Genomic DNA, 22,333 nt, shown 5'->3' with positions numbered 1-22,333 from the left:
GAAAAAATTGTCTAAATAAATAACTCCAAAAATCTACAGAAAAAATAATTAAGTTTAGCCTAAAAAAATTAATGACAGTTTATCTGAAACATAAGGTTCAGGTGTAAGAGCAACATAAAAATTAATTGCCTTTACATGTCAACAAAAATAAACTTAAAGTATGTGTAATAGAAAAAAAAAAATGTAAGTTAACAAAACTACAAAGCTAATGAAAAAAATAAAAGGCCCTTATGAATAATTTTTAACCTTATTTACAGACATTAAATAAGACTTAGTAAATATAGACATAAGTCATTATCTTGGTCAGCTTGGGCCGCTATAATGAAGAACCATAGACTACATGGCTTACAAATAACAGATATTTTTCACAGTTCCAGAGGCTGGACGTCTAAGATCAGAATGCCATCAAGGTAGAGTTTTGGTGAGAGCCTCTTCTGGGCTGCAGAGTGCTTACTTCTTGTTGTATTCTTAGATGGTGGTAAGAAAGCAAATTAGCTCTTCTTATAAGAGCATTAACCCCATCACAAGAGCTCCACCCTCATTACCTAATTAACTTTCAAAATCTCTACCTTCAATTATCATCACATTGGAATTAGGTTTTCAATATAAAATTTGGGGGGACACAGACATTTAGTTCATTGCAGTCATGTTGATAGACAGGACAACTCAGTGTCACAAAGATGCAAATTCTCAATCTTTAGATTTGTGTTAGATTAAAAATGGCCACACATTTTTTGACACTGCTTTCATGGAGAGGCGAGGATTATGTTCCCTTACTTTAAATCTGAGTCAGCCTTGTGACTTCTTTGACTGATCAAATATGGTGGAAGAGACACTGGGGAAAATTATGGGTCTAGGTTTTAAGAAACTCATACTTTCCACTGCTTAAACTCATACTGCTCCTTTCTTGAAATCCTCTGTCTGGATGCCTTGATCTGCCATGTAAGAAGTTCTACTACCCTAAGACTCCTCTCCTGGAGCAGTTCTACATTGGTGCTTTTGTCCATGGCTCCACCTGGAGCGTGAACCCAGGACCTTCTGCATGTAAAGCAGACATGCTAACCACTACACTATGGAGCCACCCCTTGGTCATCTTTTTTAAAGTTTTATAAAGAATTATTCATATATTCTATATGTTTATCCTTTGGCTACATGTGTTGCAAATATCTTCTACTCTCTGGCATCACACATTTGATACCTTAGAGCCTTAAAAAGTGTTATAAAGTATAATTTTGCAAGGGTTAATTGGCTATGGGAATGTAAATTAGCATGAGCCTTAGGCCCAAAACAAAAGGAGGTTATCAAGTGAAACAATAACATTTCAGCCTCCTTATACTGTACTCTAAAGAATGAGTATTTGTGAAGAAAGTCACATAGCACCAACCAACAGATAAAAAAGCTTGCATTCTTAATGGGATAGTGATATGAGGCTGAAAGGAGGAAGGAACAGCTTGTTAAGGATCCTTATCAAAGCTAAAAATAACAAATATGATGTCAGGTTGTTTTTTTGTTGTTCCTAGACTCCTATATTTGAGGAGACTCTAGGCTTAAGCATGGCCGTTGGAAGAACATTGGGCATCCTTAAAATGCTTTTACTTTTGCTCCAGAGCCATTGTGTAGAGATGTGCAGGTTGTGTACTGTGCAGCCCTACAGGCCTCATTTGCATTGTATAATTCACTCCATAGAATAATTTTCCGGAAGAGAGCAGTAAAGTTTCATATGCCAAGACCTTGGCATTGGAGATGGCTTCATCTTCTTCATCACAAATGACTTTACCTCAACACTGACACTACCACCTCAGCAGTGCACATGGACTTCTCTTCTAAGACACTGACAAATTGAACATGGGACATTTATTGCTTTTCATCCTTTGATTTCAGAAATTCTACTTGGTTTCCTGAGCTTAATGTTTGCTTAGCCCATAAGCCTGATATATTCCCTGCTTTCATCCAAAACATATACCCATGTATTCCCATAATTAAGAGGGAATCATGGGAATACATGTTTCATCTAAAACATATACCCATGTATTCCCATGCTTGTAGAGGATGCTACTATCTGTGGCATTCAAAAAATAAATGGAGATTATTGCTTTTCACAGGAGGCACCTGGGTCCAGCCTTTGAGCTCCTGGAGACAGGACGTCCCACTCCCTGGTGCCTTCTCCTTCCCTCATGTAACATGTCACCATGACCACCTCCCTTGTCTCTGACAATGGCAACCACAACCACCCTTTCTCCTTGGTTATAAGCAAAAATCACTAACCTTTACACAACTTTACTAAACTGGAAGTTCATACCCTCCAACTGTATAACTTCTGGATTTCCAATCTTGAACCAAGAAATATACCAAGATATTGTCTTAAAAATATAACTCATACTTTTAACACACTTTACAACTCTACCATAATATTGTTAGAGACCCTCAACATTTTCAAGTTTGTTTTATTGGCTAATGCTATTCTAATGAAGAACGTGGTTATGGGGCCAGCCTATAAGAACTTTTTATACTCGCTTTCCTTCTTTTCGTTCTCATAATAAAATGTTTTTCTTTTCTGTTTAGGGTAATTTATACCCTATTCTCTATTTGAGCCATGCAAACACTCTATATAATTAAACTCAAAACTGATGTTATGACATCAAGGGGACAGTTGCAATATAACTTGTTAAGGTGTTTTTTGAAATGCTGTCTTGACATAATTTTGATGCCCTGACTTAAGTACAATCACTTTCTCTTCTTGAGCAGCTGATTAAGTCCACATTCTGAACACTTCCCTTATCTGACCATCATACTCCAAGTCACTACGCATTGCCTCATTTGGCTCAAGGCCAAGCACAGTCCCAGATTAGTTACCTTCAGGGAGCTCATGAAACCTAGCTTACCTTATACCTCTCGCCATACAGAAGCTGCTCTCTATAGCTATATCTCTTCAGCCAGCATCAGCTTCACCTAGGCCGAGTCCACGCCTACCAGAACTAAGGGTATCTCAGTAAAATTATACAAAAATGCCTCCCTCTGCCACCCACACCATTTACTAATTTTTTTTTTTTTTTTTAATGAGGCATTCCATTAGGCTGATGGCCTAAAAGATGGTTTCCTCTAGAGCCTCAAATGTGGAAAAGAAAGAATTTTCTGGCTTGGATATATCCAAACGATTCTAAACACCTCCTATTATCTGATTAGAGATTGGCTCCAGGAGTGTGAAGCAGACAGGGAACAGGATGAGAGATGGAGGTGCAAGATAGAAAAAAATAAACAAATAAATAAACACTATGATTTCTGTCTTTCTCCTTCCTTGAAGTCTATTTTTCTCATCTGTGTTTTAGACTGTCTACTATGTCTACTATTCCCCCACAAATGAGAGGGTTTTTTTTTGTTCTCAGTTTGGAGATTGATGACAAAAATGGTTTCAATATTGTAGCTGTTTAAAGAAAACTGAAGCTTAAGCTGGTCAAAGAGGACCAATTTGAAGTAGGTATTGAGTTAATGGAAAACTTTTAGTGTGACCTCTTTCTGAGCAGTCACATGATCCTGTAAGGATCTTTGTTGTACTGAAGAATCATGGTCAAGTTATCAGAAGAGCAGCCCTTATTCATAATATATATTTTTTTCTTATAGAAAAAGGCAATTAATTCTAAAGCTTTGATCAAAAGTTTGTCTTTTTATCTCCTAAAGGCCATTTTCTTTGGCTAAGCAGTTAGATTTTGAAGAAATTCACAAACAATATTGAGAAAGGCAGCCAAATTAGTCAAAGTGACAGTGTTACCATTGGTTGGGCAAGAAATACCTGAGGCGAAGAGATAATTTTTATGTAAATTTGATTAACTGAAGTTCATTTCCTTTATTTTTTTCTAGTGAACGTATTAAGCAATAGAAAGAAAAAAAATTCAAACTATCTAGTAAATCCTCAATACGGGTAAAGTAAAATTTTAAATAGTTGGAATCTGATTGTCCTTTCTATTAAAAAAAACAATAGAAAAGGTGGAGGAGCAGCAATCCCTCTTTATTTAAACTGTATGAAGGCTCACAAGATGGTTATATAGAAAGAAATCATATGGCTCAAATAGATATTTGGCGAAGTCCCCCACAGAAAGACAATAGTACAAAGTGTGAAATAAATAAAATTAAATTAAAATAAATCTGCAAAACAGGTTTCTTAAAGTATTAATAAATCATAACAAGGATTAGCACCAAGTTCTCAGAAATATTCATTCAAGAAATTGAAGTTTGGTGCTACAATTAATCTCCTGTATCTTCCATTCCAAATATTAAACACATCGTGAACTTAGTTTAAAACTTTACAACGTATCACAGGATAATTCAAAATAGATTTCTGGAAACAAGTTGAATTTGTCCACTTATGTATATAAAATATGTCATAGTGAAAATAACCACCTAAGAACCCATGTTTATCTCTGAAATCTGTGGCTGTATCACAGGTTTATGTGACAATCTAAATGTTTTATAACTCATGTGGGATTATGTTGAAATGCATTTCCAGAGAAAATGTTTATATAACCATATGTTCCCTGTAAATTTGCAAATTAAAAAAATCATAATGAACTCAATATGAAGATTAATTTTTAAAGTTTAGCTTTTAAATATTTCTTAATTCAAAATGAAAATGAAAATGTAAGATTAGAGAATAGACTGAAATTATCTGCAGCATCTCAGTAAAAGGGTCTTTGCTTATAACTTAAATTCATTGTTTTTTTTAATAAATTGGATAGTAATTATAAGCTTCTCCATGAACAGAAAATTATTTCTAATCAAATCATTTGCAAATATTTATAACCAGTAGCTCTGATTGGAAAATAACATTGTGGTTTTTAGAGTGTAATCTGTAGAATTCTGATTAAATTGAGGGGAAAAATTCATAATTCATATTAGTCTTATTTATGGAATCTCTAGTTGTTTATTTTGGATTGGGTTCTTGTTGCCTAACTGAATGTGGCTGTAATTTTACAGACAAAAGACTTAAGTCCAATATTCTATATACAAATTTCACAATGAGTACTGTTACTCACACAGAAATATGTAAAAAGAGAAGAATCTTCCTTATTAACAATCTCTTGTAGGATTTATTTTTTGCCCTTGCGTATAGAATGACTTAGAAAGAATTGATTTTTCTTAGAGAAAAATATTATTACAGAAAAAAATGTGACAGGTACCTCATATTTGAGCTATATCAACATTTCCATTATTAAAAAAAAAAAAAAACCAACAGTAACACCAATTTACTGCCTTTGATTTACAAAGCAAGTTAATAAATGTTGCCTTAGTTACTTTCAAAGCAGGAGAATTCAACAGTCTAAGCAGTTCTGATTATTGTCATTTATAAAAGAATGAACTGAGATTCAGATGAGATAAAGATTGCCAAAGGTCACAAACCTCGTCAGTGATTGAACCAAGAATATAATTTAAGTATTATAAACTCCAGTTTCATCCCTCTTGTCTACTCTGCCATCTTGTCTTAGAATCCCCTCTGCATCATCATCAATATATCTTTATATGTACATCTGTCTCTGTCTCCTTCTCTGTCTCTGTCTGTCTGTCTTATTATCTTTCTGTCTCTGTCTCTGTCTCTGTCTCTGTCTCTCTCTCTCTCTCTCTCTATATATATATATATAATCATGCTTAATAATATATTTGAGAAAATATCAGTAAATACTGTATCAGATGTATATAAACATTCTTTTATATTTTTACTTAACATATCTGGACAAAATGTGAGTAAATATTAAATAATCCTTCATTTACAGTTCTCTAGAATTGAAATATAAAATAGTGATACAACTGACAGAGGCATAGAGAAGTTAAGTGAATCATTCAGGTCCACTGCTGTAGTAATATCAACACTGGAACATGATTTCTTGATCCCTACCTGGGTTTTCCTCTATTCTGTTCATTTCCTGTTTTCAAATGCCACTAAAAACTGTTGGCAGTTTCATTCTTTTGTCTAAATCCTTAATTATTTAGGTCTTTCAAACTCTATGGTTAGAATTGGTGTATTTGTTTTATATAACTATGATGAGAAAGGTAAACCATAAGAAATATCTCCATTTCAGTGTAAAATACAGAGGTCTAGTATGTTAACTTCTGTTGCAGAATGAACAATTGTCCTCTTGGAAGAGAAATGAAGGATCTTTTAGTTATAAAAATGATCTCTGAAGTAAATTTTCTTAGTAATTTTTTCTTATAATTAAGCTATGCACATGATTATCAACCCCCAAATCTGTAGGGTTTATTAATTGTCATTAATATTTATGTCACCTGGAGCTTTACTGATCTAGGCTAATCTCAACTGGGCAGCTGTTCTTTTTATTGATGATTAATGAGCCCAATCAAGTGACTCTTTTCCAATGTACTTCTCATTGTCTTCCTACCAGCTGTCTACTTGAGGGATGTTCCTCTTATAGTGGGAGCTGAGGTGAAAGAGAACAAGCCTAATTGCATAAGCACAGTTCAAGCTTCCACTAACTTCACATCTGTTAAATCCATTGGACAAAGAAACCACATGGCCAGACCCAAAATCAAGGGCCTAGGATGGACACTGTGAAATGGTAGGTCCCTTCACAGTTACATGGCAAAATAAATGGAAGCATAATGCTGTTACTGGGGAGGAAGTGGAGAGTTGCAACACTAATCCATTCTATTACATGAAGGAAGTCTATGTTCAGGTGTAAATCACTGAGTGTCTATCATTGATTTTTTTCTTCTGTATATTCTGAGAGATATACTTCTCCTAAGCAAAAGAAAAATCACACTTCCTATGAGATCTTTCAACTCTTAAATCAAATGAGCTCAGCTTAACAAGTTACTCCTAGCTTCCAGATTTCAACAGAGCTCTGGATTTCCCTAGTCCTGTCAGAGTGTGCACCAGTCTCATACTTGGAAAGGTGGTTATCTCACAATATCTTCTTTCTGGAAAAGTTTGATTTTAGCCATGTCAATTTTGTAGTCTGCTTCTGCAGATCTGCAGGAAATTTACTTACTCATATCCACAACAGCGCTCATGTTAGACTCTTTGGAGAGATTAATACTCCCTGTGGTACTTATAAAAGAAAAAATTGTACAGCACCAGTTAAATGGGCAAGGAAGACTGTATTCAAGATTGTTGTGATAGGGAAGAAAGATTGAACTCAATATATCACCTTTAATAATTACATTTCAAAGGGATGAATTCCAAGTCCTTGAGAAAGGTATTCCAGTGTTGTAAAATGAGTAACAGGATGTAAGAAGATTTACATCTTAAAAAGCCAGGGAAGACTGTATAATTGAAAGTTTTCTAAAGCAAATGTTCTAAGAAAAGGAAGGTCAAGAGCCTGAAGTTAAGAAGAAACCTGTCTAGAGTTTATTCAAGATGATGGGACACTTAAGGCCATCTCGCTCACCCTAGGGTTTGGTAAAGAGGAGAAAGAAGACCAAAGAATTGCAGCAGAATATGACAAGTCAAGGGCTCAAGACCTTAATATGTTCATTGACCACACCTGTTACATTTGTAAAGAAAGTACGGTGATTCTGCACTTTAGAGTAGTTATTTAAATATAATTAGATTTTTGAGTTAAATCAGTCTTTTGATTCAAGGTTTTTAAAATTCATATCTTAAATGCAAAAAAGTTGCCTTAAAAAATAAATAAAAGCATACGTTTCAACTCCTGGGATTTGGGAGTTCAAAAATTATCACCCTTCATCTCCATATGTCAGTGCAGAACCACCTGGAAAAATAAGACAAATTATGTAAGGCAGATAAGAGGAAGTAGTAAGACTCTGGGAGAGATGAGTTATTTTTGCAGGCAACAGAACTTCCTTATACTAAAACCCAGATTATCTGCCCAGTTCTGTATGAACTTTCCACCATAGGGGCAGCGATGGTCTTCATAAGAATGATGGCATTCGAGATGAGTAGAATGTATGCATTCCCTGCAAAAAGCCAAGAAGAAGGGGCTAGGCTGATCATGCTTATTTTCCTTCCAAATTATCCAATCATATCAAATTACTCATTTTTCCCTGTAGAGATGGAAGTAAGGAGATTGAGAAAGACCTGGAAGATTAAGCAAGAAGAATTTGCTCCACAAGGAGTGAACTATCAAGGTAGCAAAAGACATGTTCACTACACTCATTTGACCTGCAACCAAACACTGATGGATCTTTATTTGTGGACTTTATATAATTGGAATGGGAATATGATTTATATGCTTAGCTGCTTATAGTCGGAAAAATAAGGTGTTTGAAAGAATATGTGGAGTATGTTTCATTAGTTGTTCCCTATTATGTCATTTTCCTTTCTAGGAGTGGAATTAGGCTTAATTTTAACCTAAGTAATTTCTAATTATGAAAACAAGTCTGCTGAAAAAAAATACACTGAGTTCAAAAATAAATACATAATTTCATTCATTTACTGTTTTTTTATTCACTGTTTTATAACTATCATGTTCTGATTCCCTTGAATAATTTAGGATGGACAATGCTGTTGGTTAAAATATTTGATTATTAAATGAGATAAGCATGGATATGTCGTCGGGTAAATTAAAAATAAATCCTTAGAGTTTCTCACACCACCAATCGAAATATCGGGACATGATGAAAACACCTTAAAGCATCTTATGGTTATAATTTAGATCTTGTAACACTTCAATGAAATAGAAATTTAAAAAAGTGATTTTCTCTCAGATATGATATTTCTTATGTTGTAAGAGAGACAGCCATGTAGTAATTTTTAGGACCAAAGTCTGGGCATTTAGAAAATCTACACCATCTATAAAAATTTTCAAGGAGAAGGAAATAAAGGTTGAGTGGGCTTTCAGACAGAGTCAAGAGCAATGACATCATTTCTTGGTATATAACCCATCATTAGTTTAACAATACTAGAGAAAACGAATACCTAGATCATATCAAAAAGAATGTTGCCTGTATAGGAATAGATGAGTGCAAGTAAAGTGAAAACAGAGGGTTCAGGAAGAGTAAAGAGGCACTGTTAGAAAGTCACATGGTCTTTGAGAATCTGTAAAGTGTTAGAAGAGATGGATCTTGGAGCTTAATACTGTTTCTAAAGTTATGCTTTGATTCAGTAATGGATATCTGGATATAGATCCATGTCCATATTTATTTCTATAACTACATTTATGTCTATAATTGTGGTTATCTGTCTATATATCTATACTTTTACACATATACAGATATATTTCTTCACTTGAAACTTATTCTTTTTTTGTACTTTCATTTTAAATAGCATCATGAGAATGATTTTTCTCATTAAATATAAAGTAAGTATACCCATGAAGCATTTCTAAAATTAACATAATATTCTGCATCTGAGTGAGAAAAATCATTACTTCCAGTGGCATATGTTTTGTTTTTTCAATGAGAAAAAATGAATTTCAATGGATTTATGTAACTCCCTAGTCATTCCTATTGTTCAGGTTATTAATATCACTTCAAAGATGGTGCTCAGTAAAAAATCACATGTGTTATAATCATTTGGTTCATTTCATTACATCTACATTCGCTGTTTTAATTTTAGTTTGATATGAAATATTGGGAAGCTCACACTGGCAGAGTTTAAATAGTGCTATTTTAATTGCAAACACATTGCATGATTAGTCAGCACTGTGAGTCTGGCACCCTAAGGTACAGATGTCTTCTGACTGGACCTCCTGGGCATTGGCATTCTGACCATTTGTGCTGCCTGCTGTTAATGAGAAGGGCTATTGTGGTGTTATATATCGTCCATTAACCAATTTGAGACAATTGAGCAAACCCTGTTCAAGTTTTCCATGCTTTAGCTTTTTATAAAAATATGGAGAAAATATCACTTCCTCATAGAGAATATAAGTTTTGGAGTTAAATATGTAAAATAAAGTTAAAAAAGGAACAAACTAAAAAGTCATTGGCATATGGCTCATCGGTAATATACAATCATGTGTTTTTAAAGTTCAATTTCATATCATGCGGATGATTTTTTAACAAAGAACAGAAGATGTTAATTGACCCTGCTGGAAAGTACATCCTCGAGGACATCTTGATATCTGGAAAACTATCATGACTTTCAATTACTATTGACTCATATGTTAACTGGAACTTTGAATCTGGTTTTACCACCTAGATGTTTAACAGGTATTTTTGATGATTAAAAAAAATCTATAACTGATAGATCAAAAGCAGAGAATTTTCATTAATATATTAAATTGTGCTGGTTGACCAGATATAATAATATTCCTTACAATTGAATGTCTCTTTGCAGTTTTAAAGTAGTTTACACATATGTAATTTTAATTAATAATATATCTAATATATAATTTAATTTGAATTATTGTAATCATAAAGCCAATCTAATAAAATAGGCAATATTTTCATTATTAGTTAATACTTGACCAAGGAGGCTCACTAAGTTGAAGTGACTTGTACAAGGAAACAAAATTCAACATTAATAGAACAGATACCATAATAACCTTATGTCTCCCAATCTTTTTATCGTTTATGTGCTCTTGTCTTATTAGCTATTTGTCTTTCATTTACCAGAAATGTACTGATTATTTACAATGCATAATCAAATGCTTGTAGAAATACAAAGACAATAAATGATTCCTATCTTTAATGAAATCAAAATTTATTTGAGACATTGATATTAAAATAATATTAACATCTGAAATGATTAGTGTGAAAATAGAGAAATACACAGGTAAAAGTTTGGGTTTAAGAAGTAATGAACTCCACAAGGCTGGAATAAGGAGACTCTTCAGAGAGAAGGCAATTAAAGGAGGTGTTGAAGGATGAGTAGGTGTTTCCTTTATGAAGTAAAGTAGAAAAGACTTTTTTCCATTTATACAAGAATCAGCATGAGCTTACGAAGCAGCTTGAGGTCTACAGAACTGTCAGTAATTCTCAGGCTGGCCGGACAAAAAGAAAAGGGCTGGTAATGAAGGGCTGTCTCTTTTCAGACATTATTTAGAAAGCAATATGTTCTAGGCATTTTAGATCTAGAAGAGATCATTGAGATCACAGAGTCCTATTTATATTTATTTTACCCATGAGGAAATCTAAGCCTCTAGGGAAAAAAAATAATAACCTGCCTAAGATTAAACTAGTTAGAAAAGAGGCAAAATTGATCCACTGAGCAGGATTGTTTTAGTATAGTCTGAGAATCAGGCTTTTTTGAATCACATCTGCAGGCATGTTTCTAAAGCGATGAAGAAAAATTGGATGAAGTCAATGTGTATGAAGTAGAGGTTTCAAAAACCCTATTGATTTTGAATTCTTAACTCAGGGAAATAATCATGCTACCCTACCTCTGGCTAAGTGAGTTCTACTACTGCACAGAGAACCAGTATATTAACATATTTTGTTTTGACACTGAAGAGATTGGGTAGCAGCTATTTAAAAGAATATATTTCACTTCCAAATTGAAAAAATTTCAAAAATTAACTCATGACTTAAAACTATTCAATTTCTAATCATCTTTTAATTCCTTCAAGGGCAATTCAGTTGCTAGGAATTCTCAAGATGCCATTATTATCATTATACTGAATTATTTACAAACTTGTATCAAAGCACCAGATTAAATTGCTTTGGTTTTATGTATAATTCCTCTGATCTTTGGCAGTCATTACTTATTTACAGCTTTCCATAATTTTCCCCCTTTGCAAAAAAAAAAAAAAAAAAGTTTTTTAACTATAGCTAAAAGGCACTATTTTACTTTTACAGTAAAAACTGTCTCTAATATGAAAAAATTAAAAGAAAAAACTATAGTTTCTAAGATTTAGAAGCAAGATTTTCTGGAATAGCAGATTATCTAAACAATTTCTTTCTCTGAGAGAGATATTCATAATATTTATTGTAAAATATAAATATTAGGTTTCTTGCTTCATGTGAACTATTTGTAGGTATAGTAAATATAATTCTTTTAAAATAAAACTAGGATAATAGAAACCATTAATGTTTACATTTATCAAAACAATGTGAAGATTACTGCAAGAAAATGTTAGAAAATTAAATAAAAATTTTCCATATGACTGGAAAAATATTCAACATGTGATTTTTGAACTGAAATTGGCTGTAGTTTCATATTGTGGCTTTAAATAGAACAAGTCTATCTTTAATATGAATGTTTTTCTAAAATCTTGGGTGGAATAAATTTGTACAAGAAAAATTGATGCTGAATGTTCTGGTTCACATATTAATCTGTAGCGACCAATTTGTCTTTAACTTAGAACTATCTACTATTACCCAGTCAGCCTGAGGTAATACCTTAGATAAATAATAATAAATTGTTTTTTGTTTTGTTTTGTATGTGTGATTCATTGTTGCTAAAGACAGAGAGTCTTCATAAGGTTAAAATTTAAAAAAGAATTAAATGAAAACATAAATGACAACCATAGTTTGGAATCTTTTACTTAAATGGAAAACCGGTTTTCTCAGGATATAATGAATCCCAGAAACTAAAATGACTTTGTTATCTACCTTTGTAATGTGTGTGATTTTTAGACCAGCAGGACACTATATATAACAATGTATTTTATTAATATTTGATTAAAATTGACCTTTGTATATTTGGAGAAATCTTGTGGTTTACAGTAGGGATAATTAACAAAAAAATAAGCAATGAACTATATGAATAAAAGGTCTAAAAATGTTCTGTTTAGTGTGTAACAAGAATTACATTGTAGTCTTTTTTTATTCTGTCCTTTCTCCTTGCCTGGGTAGGGATGCATAACATGGTGGAAGAACACTCAGGTAGAAGAAAACAAATTTAAGTTTTTCTTTCTATTTAATTAGTAGTTGGATTTCAGTAATTGGATTAAAATCTCTCAGTACATTTCTTTATCTGTAACTTGGAGACTACTAGTACTAATGATAGCTAAAATTTTATGACGTATATACTATTATTAAATCTTTTATAAAGATAAATAAACTGAGGCACACAATAAATGCTAACAGCAAGTTTTATTTTAAGGTAGATCATGTGCTCAGAGACACTAAGAAGCACTGACATCTTGACTAAGTTCTTAGTTTTCATTTGGTTGTTGATTATATATTTTAAGGGCTTTGGTGAATTGCAAAGGATTTGGAGAATTAAAAAGCACATTCTAAATGTATCATGTATTATTTGTCTAAATAACAAGATCATTTTGTTCATAAAAATGTATATATTCAGGGGAATATCTGAGTAAACTCTCTAGTCTAGTTAATTGCAGTGTGTCAGTGTGATTTCCTTAATTAGATATGTAAAATGTTACTATTAGGAGAATCTGGAAGGATACATAGAACTTCTCTTTACTATTTTATACAACTTCTTGTGAGTTTATAATTATTTGAAAATAAAAAGTTTAAAAGAGAATCTATTTTCCATGGTATCTCTATGGAAAAGTGCATAACATATTCTATTGACATATAGGAAGAAAATATAACTTCTATTTTTTCTTCACTCATTTAAAATTTATGGTTTTGTGTTTATAATATACATAATGCATTGTAGAAAATATATACGAATTTAGAAATACATATATATTGGGCATTCTTGATTAAAATTATTCTTTAGCTATTATAGATGTGCTATGAAAAAGTTTATAGGTTCTGGTTTAACATTACAGTGGAAGGAACAGATACTTTGGAGCCAAACTGAGGTCATAATTCAGATTCTTTCACTTATTAACTAAATAATTCAAAACAAGTATTACTTTTTATGAAGTTTGTGTGAGATTTACATTTTTTGCCAGCAAATAATGACTTTAGTAAAAGTTAGCTTGCTTTTTCCTCCTTTTGAGAAAAATAAGTTTTCTACGTATTTATTGCATTATCTCTACTGTATAAAAAGTAGTGAGGGACATTAGAGGTAATTGCAGAGAATGTGTTTATACAGTACCTTTAATTAATTAAAATTCTCAAATAACATGGAATTCCAGCTTTGGGTAAATCATTATTCTTGGCCTGAATTACAATGTCATTGTGTATTCCTGAGTTACTATTTCTCTCCTAAATAGAAGATAATTATGTTAAAAACAAAACAAAACAAAAAAAGTTTTTTCTTTTTTCTTTTTTTGACCTTATTTTTTCCCCAGTTTTATAATATTATTATCTAATTTCGGAATGGCTAGAACAGATTAGGTAGCATGCCAAATTCTAAAAAGATCTGAGCTTTGTAATGTAAATTGTATTTACACAATCACTTATGTATTGACTTTAAGCACTGAAGGGTTGTTCTTCCAGGTTATGGAAAGATAAAACTAGTGATTGTGGTATTTTCAAAATTTTGAATTTAGTTTTTTCAGCTCTCTCTTATTTAACCTAATAATTGATCATGCTTTAGTTGCATTTGTGGTTAGATACCAAATCCTTTCTTGATGAAAAATTTCAATCAAAGATGCAGCTTTGGTGGAGAAAGATAAACTTTCTTAACATTAATGTTCTCAAAAAATTATATGCGCTCTTTTGTATTTTATAGTACAGTAATTTGGGAATCATATGAGTACTTCTGACCAATGAAGAGAGAACAGAAAGGAAGTTTATTACCTCTGGACTGAATCAATTAGGAGCCCTTGTGCTTCATTCACTTGGTTCTTCGGCAGCTGTAGAGGCCATGGTTTCAGATGACATGCTACAAACTAGAGGACCAGCCTCCCATATCAGCCATCACCTCAGGAAAGACAGTGAACCACTCAAATTTTAGAGTTGCTTACTGTGGCAGCTAGCTATTTTGATTTAAACAGTGTGTTGGCTGTAATAAAATGTATACTTTTGAGAGGTTATAAAATTTTATGAACCGTTTAAAGACTGATTTTAGTTCCTTTCAGAGATTGTAGTTAATTGTATGTCAAATCACACTTTTGTTTAAACAATTTTTTTGAGTTAAGAATAAAATGAAAGCTGAAATATTTTTAAAATTTATTCTTAATTATCAGTAAAGATGGTATCATTTAAACTTATCTCCATATATAGCTTTTATTGCTCAGAGACCTAATAAAATTCTCCAGATTGCCCAAACTGAGAATAGATAATCACAACAAATAGATATTCTGTATATATTAGTTATTTTCCACTAAAATAAATTATGTTCAAATAAATACAGATCTAAGAGTATTCTATGATGAGCTGTAATTTTTGAATAATGAGTAAACAAAAAAGTAATCTTCACTTGCAGATAAAACATTACTAGCAGTTTTCTGAAGTGATCACCAAAACTGTGTGGGATAATTTTCACTATTTAAAAAAAAATGTTTTCTTATAGGTATAGTGGTATATTGTACTTGAAGATAAAAAATGCAACCTTTTTTACTCTATTAAAAAAAAAATATTGCTTCTTAGTGAAAACAAAGAAATCCAGCCCCATTACCCCAAAATTCACCCCAGGAAGTAAAAGTTTTAAACTTAAAGACATGAGTGAATATTGCTTCCCTAGGCAACTAAGCAAAAATATGCGTATATATTTTTTCTCTAAAGACATATGTGGTATATCTTTGAAGTTTATAAATCTGAGACCCATCAGGGAACTGAGTAGATAACGTGTCTCTACAAAAACAAAACAAAACAAAACAAAACAAAACAAAAAACACCTCAGTATTTAAAGTCAATTGCTGTAACTGATAGCTAATGAAATACCAGTGAATTTCTTTGTAGTGCAATTTGGCATTGAAACACAGATGAAAAAAAAAAAAAAAATCCTTATCCAAAGAGAAAGTTCACGAAAGTGTCTAGAACATTATTTGAATTTAGATACATTTTCTTTACCAAACCTTCCTAGCTTTCCCAGGTAAACATTCTGAGACTTTTGTAAATAGCCAAGGAAACTCAGAAGCTCCAAAGCAATCAGAGCCTCTGCTACACAACTGATTCAAAATAAAGCAGATTTTCACAGAGAACAACAAAATAACAATAACAGGATGCAAGTTTTGAAAGCGTAGCTTCTCTACAATTGAATAGTAGTGGCTGACCCATTTTAAAATTATTTATTACCTATTTAATTTCTGAAGTAGTAGAAACAATCTGTATTTAGATTGAAGAAAGCATGGGGTTTCCTCCTTTGTCACTCCAAAGCAAATTTAGCAGTAAGAAACATTGTGGAATATGATATTGAAAAATGTACCTTTTTAAAAAATTAATTTTAATACTATATTACGCTTATTTACAAAAAAAGCATCAAATACTTGAATGTTAACCATCTAATATTTCAGCTATAAGTCTCAATTTAGAGTTATAGAAAGTAACACTGACTAACTTAAGCAAAAGGAACCTATTAGGAGGATGTTGGTGGCTCACAAACCAATTGAACCTCAAGCTAAAAAATGATGAAAACAGCAGGGACATCTGGAAGCTTAGTCAGCATGAACCACAACAATGAGCTCATAGAACAAATGATATGGTGAGAACCTTTGTATGTGAAGACTGACTTCAGCCTGAAAGACAATTGTTTATTTTGCCTTTGTTTCACAGTCCTAATTATTGTCAAATTGTCCAGCTGGCATGGTTTGCTCTCTGGATGGACTAATATTCTGATTGTTTTGGAGTATGTTGAGTGTGTGTAGTGTGTGTGTGTGTGTGTGTGTGTGTGTGTGTGTGTGTGTGTGAGAGAGAGAGAGAGAGAGAGAGAGACAGAGAGAGACAGAGAGAGAGAGAGAGAGAGAATGAGAATTATCCCACACATTCCACCCCTTTGAATACCTAACATTCTTATAAACTCTTTCACATTTGCATTTCTAAAAGTAACCCTCTTCAAAACCTCTATCACTTTACAGCTAGAATCGCACTTCTCTAGTCTGTGTCTATATTATTTTTCAAGTACAGATAGCTATTCCTACAACAGTGATATCCTGTGTACCTAGTATTATTGTACAGTAAATTGGATATGCATTCACCTACCTTAGCCAACAGGAAAATATACAACTAATTTTAGACTTATGGAATAATCTTATCAATGACAAAGAGAAGTCTTGAAAAACAGATGGATGTGATTCCTAACTTTTAAGAGAATTTTCCTATTAATATTATACCAAATGAATAGTGCTGCATTGGGAGGCATTCCCAATTTTTTTATACATTATATAGAATATTTTTAGAAGGGCATAAAATCTGTCCTCTCTAAAATCACATAGATAACTTCTCTTTTCCTTCAATGTACGTACAGCATTTGGAAATGATTGGCTGAGACTGGTGTTCTTTCTTCCTCTCTCTCTCCTAATTTCTTCTTATACTGGTATATATTGAAGTTTATGAAGGTTTACCTACTGAATATTTTCTGTATTTTCAATGGCTTCCTAGGTGATCTTACTCAGTCTCATGGTGTTAAATATATTTGAAATGTTGGTAATTCCCATGTATTTATTACAGCATAAATTTTTCATTTTAACTTCGGACTTGTAAATCCAGCAATTTACTCAAAATCTTCACTTAGATAGCTAATAGGCATTTCAAACAGCACATGTCCAACCAGAAACACTTCATTTCCAACCACCTCAATCCACTTCTATAGTGTTTTCTATCTCAATAAAAGAGAATATCATTTTTCCAGTTTCTCTTATCATATAACTTGGAGTTATTTTTTATTATTCTCTTAATTCAGCATCTGATATATCTGATATATCTCAAATTTTGAGGTCAATATCTTCCAAATTAATTCAGAATTAGTCCACTGCCCACCACTCATATCCACTATACGTCTTAGAATAAGTCATAGCACTTCTTACCTGAATTATTATAAGCTTCTTATTCTACTCTTGCCACCAAAATCTATATCCCACATAGCAAGTGGTCTTTTTAAAAATTTAAAGTAGAATGTAATTTTTCTGCCCAAATTCTCGATAATACTCAAGGAAAAGCAAAAGCAAGGTGTACAAGATCTCACTTATCCCTGCCACTCTGACCTCTTTATTTTTGATTCTCCCACTCATTTCTATCCCATTGGCTACTGAGTTGCTTCTTGATATGCTAAGATACATCCTTATCTGCTCATGACTTTCATATTTGCTATTCATTGTTCCAAATATTTTCATGATTTACTTACTTTAGGTCCTTACTCAAATATCACTTTTTCAGAACAGTTTTCCATGACTTCCATCTACATAAAAAATCTTAAGTATCTTACCACCTTCAATTTGTCACTTGCTGTCTCATTTAGACTATATTCCTTTTCCCCATAACACTTAACACTTTGTGATGTATAGTTTTATTTGTTTATTGTCTATATAGCTCTGCTCACATCACCATTACTACAATTTAAGTTCCATGAAGCCCAAAGATTTGGACTTTTTGTTTAACTATTCCAGCTGCTGAAATAAGAACAGCATCTGATATCTTGAGGGTGATAGTGGTGAGCACTTTTACTGCCCGGTGAAAGCCAATATATTCTTTTGTCACATGAAGGATTGGTTCTTCCTAATACTCTAAAGTTAGGGATGGAAATACCATATGCTTTGACAAAGAAATGTGAGTGAAAATTCTGTTTTTTACATCTAGGTGGCTGCATTTCGTAGTTGACTCTTGCCTCTTTAGCTCTCTTTTTCCTCTTTATGTGACAATCTTGAAAGCTTGTGTTTATGTGCAGGTGCCAAAAGTTTGAAGCAGCCTAGAATGCTGAGTATACACAGAGGACAGCTGTTCTGGAGAACTGCTCAAACCCAGAGTGGATTTGCTGAGCAGGAGAATAAATTTGTGGTGTGCAGCCACTGAGAGTTAGGGAGTTTATGACCACAGCATAACCCATCCTGTCTTGACAGGTGTAATAATCAATAAATATGTATTGAATAAATGAGTAAATGATCCTATTTTATAGAGATGGAAGTAGAGTCACAGGAAAGGTATATTGTTAGCACAGGGCTGTCAATGGCAACCTGGAGTGAGAGCCAAGCCACATATAATATTTAAAGCATGCAACAATCATTTTAACCAAGAGACATAAACTGTTTATTTTATTGTTACTTATAATATAAATCAGTTTCAAACAGATCATAAGCCAATAACTGACTTAAAACAATACTGACAAAGACACACTATAGGAAAAATATCTGGCCTTCCCAAGCTTTTTTTTTTTTTTTTAATATTCCTGTCATTTCAAAGTAAATGTCTAGGACTCTGTCATTTTAGTGCCCTAAAGAGTAGTTTAGTGCCACAAGGTTTAGTTCAATACAAATCTCTCTGACTTTATAGGTCAATGCAAGACTCATAAGACAGTACTTCTATGTTTTATGTATTTGGGTTTTTTTTTGATGCAATGTGTTCTACATGATTGTTTCTCATATTAGGATTTAATAATTCTTACTTGAGATTAATTCTAGAAAAAGTTCACATATACCAACAAAATTGTTTCTTTCTTTTGGGAAAAAGTAAAAATTAAGATAATATATCTCTAACTTTGGGAGAAAGTAAAAATTAAGATAATATATCTATACCTTAACTTTCAGCTCTTGAAGCCATATTTAGTATGTAACTACTGAACTCTAATAAATGGTGTTGGAAAAATTGGAAAGCAGCATGCAAAAGAATGAAACTAGACTGCTATCTGGAACCATACACAAAAATTAACTCAAAATGGATTAAAGATTTGAATATAAGACCTGAAATACTAAACTACTTAGAAGAAAATATACGTACTAAATTTATGGACTTTGGTCTGAGAGGGGTTTTTGTGAACTTTACCCCAAAGACAAGGTAAATAAAAATAAAAATAAAGGAATGGGATAACATCAAACTAAAAGGCTTCTGCACAGAAAAAAAAATTAACAAAACAAAAAAGCAACCAACCAATTAGGAGAAGATATTTGTAAATGATGCCTCTGAAAAGAGGATAATATCCAAAATACATAAAGAACTCATACAACTCAATAACAATGACAAACAATCCAATTTAAAAATGAGTAGAGGATCTAAATGGGCATTTTTCCCTAGAAGACATACAGATGGCCAACAAACATGAAAAGATGCTCAACTTCACTAGCTATAAGGAAAATATAAATTAAAATCCCACTGAGATACCACTTCACACCTATTAGAATGGCTATTATCAATAAGTAATAACAAGTGTTGGAGAGGATGTAGAGAACTCTTATACACTGCTATTAGGGATGTAAATTTATGCAGCCACTATAGAAAACAGTATGAAAATTCCTCAAAAAAAATAAGAATAGGGTTACCATATGACTCGGTAATTTCTCTTTGGGTATCTACTCCCCAAACTTGAAGATACATATTTGTTAAAATATATGTACCCCTATTTTCACTGCAGCAACATCTATAATAACCAAGGCATGGAAACAACCTAAATGTCACGACTGGGGATTAAAGATGTGGTACATGTACACAATGGAATACTGCTTGCCATAAAAATAATGATGAAATGTTGTTTGTGACAACATGAATTAATATTGAGAGTATTATGCAAGTGAAATAAGTCAGATGAAAAAAACAAGAATCATATGATTACACTCATATATGAGATGTAAGACAGAAAGCAAACAATAGACTCATAGACACAGACAACAGTATGGTGGTTACCAGAAGGGTAAGGATGAAGAGAGTCAAGGGAGTCAAATATATGGTAATGGAAGGAGACGACTATGGTTAGTGAGCACACAATGCAATGTACAGATGATATATTATAAAATTCTGTACCTGAAACTTATATGATGTTATTAATCAATGTTACCCCAATATATTTAATTAAAAAAAGGACGGCTCTTGGTAGTATTTACTTCTTTTTTTAATGTACATTTTAGATTCTAGTAGCCTCTTTCTCTCTCCTTCTTTCTTTTAAAAAATATCTAACTGGCTTTCTTTAAACTACTTTCTGTTGTAAGCCCTTATAGGTATATTTCAAAATTAATAGGATGTTCATATAAAATGAATTAAAAATTCAAAGTAAGTAAATAAAAAATGGTCATTTAAGTAAGTTCTTATTAGTGAATTCTGGAAAATCCAAGTAATCAACATTGCAATTTAGTTTTCGTAAAATAAAACATGCTTATTTGTAAAACTTAGACAAATGAATAGAAGAAAAATTTTAAAAGTAAATTGCCAATATATTATAACCCAATAGTAAGAAAACTGTTATGATTTTGGTATGTTTCATTTTTCCTGCTATACATATTTTAATGTTATTATTTATATCTTACTTATCTTCCTTTGTATGTCACTAGAGAATCACTGGAGAACACGAAAAAGGGAAAAAAAGAGATATATATATTACTAGGCTGTTCCATATCATTCTACTATATAGCATTTATAAGACTTTTAAACTATCTCTTCTCTCTCTCTTTTAACAGTTCGTTCTTTTGAAAAGTATGAGGAAGATAATTTCATTGTAGGCTTTATAACTTAATTGCTATTAATTTCACTTCATGTTGATTTTTAGCAACTTCAGAATCTAGTAGCCTATTTGGCATTAAAATACAATGTTGCAATATTTTATTAGCTAATATTTTATTAAATTTTTGATCATTTTATAATAAAATATTCTGTCTAAATATACAATTTTATAACACTAGTCTAATAATATAATAAACATTCTAAGTCCTATGAACATGTTATGTTTATTCATAAATGTAAAAAAAATTATTTTTATACATGCAGAAGGTATGCAGACATTGTTTTAGAAGTATGACTCAATAGTTACACATTAGGAAGTCAACAAAAAATAATTTTTCGTCTTTTATCTCTCTTTTGTCTTACTATTAAATCTGTCTTTATATTTAACTAATAATCACTACCAGTCCTTTGCTAAAATTCCCCAATTATCTCCTTATCGAATGAACTCTTTCATAGAATCCTCAGAAATACGTATGCATACAATATGCCTTGAAATTTACATGTTTATCAGTTGTGTGTGTGTATATTTAATCATTGGGTGACAGACTGACTGGGTATAAAATCTGGAGATTAAAGATGATTATCTTATAAATATTGCTTCACTCTTTTCTTGGATTATGTTGTTCACATGTTTGATGTCAAATAAATTTTCTTTCCTTTGTAAGTGATTTAGTCTTTGTTCTTAGAAGCACTAGAGATTTTTTTTAAGCCTAATTTTACTGGAATATTTCTCGAGTCGACTAGATCAATTTTCTCAAGTATAAGGTATACCTTTCCTATAAGTAGATTTTATTATTCAGAAACATAAATTTTATTATTCAAGAAAAAATTAATTTTACATTTATTGAGTCATTTTTGCCTCTTTTTTCTCTTTTTTAATTCTCTATTTTTCTGTGACTTTCTTAGCTCTTTTCGATTTGATCCTTAATACCTCTTACTACAACTTAATCTACTTTTGCTTTTCCTATTCTATATTTTACAATTTATTTAGTCTTCAGTTTCTTTCCAAAGTTTTACAGTTTCACATTTTCTTATTATTTGTCCA

At 32.0% G+C, this 22,333-nt stretch overlaps 1 pseudogene; it reads right to left on the bottom strand.

Moving 5' to 3' along the window:
• Nucleotides 1-1,007, bottom strand: part of LOC102882805 — a 13,953-nt pseudogene extending 12,946 nt beyond the window's left edge.
• Nucleotides 1,008-22,333: the final 21,326 nt, after the last annotated feature.

Source organism: Pteropus alecto, unplaced genomic scaffold (assembly GCF_000325575.1).
Source record: "Pteropus alecto unplaced genomic scaffold, ASM32557v1 scaffold21, whole genome shotgun sequence".
Taxonomy (NCBI): Eukaryota; Metazoa; Chordata; class Mammalia; order Chiroptera; family Pteropodidae; genus Pteropus; species Pteropus alecto.
This window is presented reverse-complemented; position numbering and strand designations above follow the sequence as displayed.